The sequence below is a fragment of the Varanus komodoensis genome, unplaced genomic scaffold (genome assembly GCF_004798865.1).
Source record: "Varanus komodoensis strain SLA01 unplaced genomic scaffold, ASM479886v1 scaffold93, whole genome shotgun sequence".
Classification (NCBI taxonomy): domain Eukaryota; kingdom Metazoa; phylum Chordata; class Lepidosauria; order Squamata; family Varanidae; genus Varanus; species Varanus komodoensis.
In genome coordinates, this window is record NW_025336635.1 from 197137 (window position 1) to 200206 (window position 3070).

Here is a 3070-nt window from a genome sequence, read left to right on the forward strand (position 1 = left end):
CTGATAACCATGTGCCTATTAGCAGCTTAGCTGCTGCATATAAACCCTTTGAATCTTCTTGACAGAACATATTTCAGTAGCCTGCCATGATGTAACCAGGCCATGGCTGGCCAAAGCCAGAATACACAGGAAGAGTTTCGGGTGCCGGCAGTGCTCAGAGGCACTAATGCATCCTCTTGTGTTCTTTCCACAGAACGTTAACAGCTTCAACGGCAACTCAGCCAGTGGCAACAGCTTCAACAACAATGGCGTAAGTGGGCAAACTGGCCGGCCTTGTTGATCAACCGGCTGGACAGACTTTCTTATGGGTCTGGTAGCTGGTTATAGGCTCAGCTTTCTGGGTTTGCAATTCGAAAGCCCAGGGACGGGCCACGTGCGGTCCATGTACTGCGCACTGCCTCTACCACCACTCCAATTCTCACGGCTCTGCATTGTCCCCATTTGCGTATATCTTCCCCAAGGGGACAGAGGAAGTGCTACAGAGTGCTCTGAATGGACAACTGGCTCAGTGCAAGCAAAGTCGGTCCATTCTCACCCTATCCTTCTCCACATAAAATTTAATTCAGTTGAAATGAACAGCATTTACTTCACAAGGATGGCTGCCATGCTAAATAATGCTGCCATATAAGTACTGATAAAGCGGATAGAAACTTCCCCTGTGGTTCAGCTCGCAGAGGACGGATTCTTGTTTGGGTGCTCCCCAAGCCAAGAGTTGGTTGCTGCTACATGAACTCATAGATTGCAGATTTGGATAAGGTATGAGCAAGGAATAACCTTTTACTTTGTTCTGTTTTTCCATGCAGAATTCCGATTATCCATCTCGTATCTACGTGAGTAGTAGTTGAAATTAAATTGATTAAATTACATTGAATCAAGTTACACAATTCGGGGACAAAGTGAAGCAGAGATTATCCTCCAGTGCAAATCAGCTGCTGCCAGGCCTTTGTCAATAACATGTTTTTGTATTCCATATTTAATTGCAATGTTCCTATAGCTTTCTGCACTTAAACTGATTTCAGGTCAGTAAACAATAAGAGGGATTTTTTAAAGATAGCAAGAGCAAAACAACATTAAAATGGAATCTTGATCAAAGCAGTAACTAGCCATCCAAAGAGGGCGTCTCGAGGCTGAGTGTGTTCAGGAGCCACTGAAAGCAACTCAGTGTCCGTGTCTGCCTGACCTCCAGAGGCAGTCAATACCTGACAATACCTGACCAGGCAATAGAGGCACCCCATAGGACTTTGCAAATTTTGGTAAATTCTAGGGAAAACCAAATTTGAACCCATCTTACCTTGATAGTCCAACAAGCTGTTTGTAGTGGTGACCCATGGAGAGAACCCTCCAGACATGGAGGATTCCCGTTGAAGAGGTGCAGAGCAGTGGGGGAGGTCTGAATCTGCTCAGAGCACATGAGTCTGTTGAACAGGCTCTTAGCAAGTGTTTAAGAAGTTCATGCGAAAAACAGAGAGCAGTGGACATCCTCTGCTGTTTCCCTTAGCATCGGTACTTGGGAGGTGTACTGCAGAAGTGATGAATGCCAAGCCCATGGTGAGATCTGCCCCACCTGAAGCCCCAAACTGGCCTTCCAGGTTCCCCATGAGCCCTTTACCTAACTCCATATCTTTCCTGCATCGTGGATGTTTGGGTGTTAGCCTTTGTGCAGTCCCTCCACCCCCAGTTCTAAAATTTCCCAATGCCACTTCTCAGTGCTTCTCCAAAGGCTTAGCTCCCAGAAGGAAGAGCTTTCTGCTTAACTGTGCAGGCTTTTTGCTAATTTTGGCCTTTCGCCTTTGGTCCCATCCCTTTTGCTTTCTGATCTGCCCTCCACTGGACTGTGACTCCTAACAGCGTCTCTGAAATTGACTCTATCCTTTGGGATGAAAGGGGTCAGACATGCTGCCAGTGAATGGGGAACCTCCATCTGCTCACCACTGCTGGGTGCTTGGGAAGGACCAGCAGCGTGTACCGCATACTTAAGCACAGGCTCTGCACCAGAGCAGGGTCCACAACATGAGCATCATAGCACCATTTGTAGCAAGACCCCAGTGTTGCCACTGCAAGCAGGACTTAAACAGAACCTTCTGCTCCAAGCCAAGCTGAAAATCAACATTGTTGTTGTTTACCATGCTCTACTATGGCTATTTCTAAATATGAATTCATGCCAATGTTTCTTTTCTTTTACAGTGGTAAAAGTGGTCCTTAGAGCAGTCCTTCAGCACAGATCTCCAGAACCATTCACCGTGTTTTCGTCATGTCTTCTTGAATGACTTTTCTAAAAGATTAGCCATTCTTTGCTGTAGATTTTCACAGTTCCTTTTGCAAATAAAGAAACCTGACTTCTCACAAGGAAAACCCAAGAGAACTCTGTGTGTTTTCATGTGCATGTATGTGCCTTGTGGTCAACTGCATAAAAGAGATACTCCAAACCAGGGATGTGCAAGGAATCTGTGTTTTTGGTGGGAGAATCTGCCAGGTTCCCTGGTTTTGGCTTCCTGGACTGCAATCTGCTTTGCAGAGGTCCAGAGTCAAACTTCTTGGTGAGCAATCCAGGGTTCATGGGGGGCCCACCAGAAATCGAGCCCCACACTGCTGCCAGTGGCAGTAAGTGAGGAAGAAGTTTGGTTGCCAGGAATGGCAGCTGGGGAAGGTGGCCAGGTTTGCACCTGGGGCCCACAAGCATTCACAGACTACCTCTTGGTGGGCTCATGTTGCAGGACTGAGCTGAGCTTGAGAGCAAGTCTGTGGAGTCTGGAGGAATGGATTCAAAATCTTCCTCCAAACCTTACAAAGCCAGAGACTGGAGCTTATAGTAGACTCGTTCCTGCATGCACCCCCCCCAACATTATTTTATTTCAAGCCATTTTGCCATGCTCCTCAGCTGAAAAAAGCTCCCAGAGGAGTGTATAGAGGCCACTCATGAGATAATCCCCACTCTCAGATTAACAATCTAACTAGAAGGTAGACTGGACATACCAGTTGATGATTCAGTGAATGGAAGTAAATCAGGAAATATTTCTAACTCCCAAATATTTATGAATAGCAAGACAAAATTTACTTTTTCCCACCTGCA

At 46.3% G+C, this 3070-nt stretch overlaps 1 long non-coding RNA gene across 1 annotated transcript; it reads left to right on the top strand.

The window, feature by feature from the left end:
- The first annotated feature begins 223 nt into the window (after positions 1-223).
- Positions 224-2296, top strand: LOC123017430. Its single transcript, XR_006413602.1, has 3 exons — positions 224-250; positions 804-830; positions 2185-2296. It is a non-coding gene; the product is annotated as an uncharacterized LOC123017430 (long non-coding RNA).
- The last annotated feature ends 774 nt before the right edge of the window (positions 2297-3070 follow it).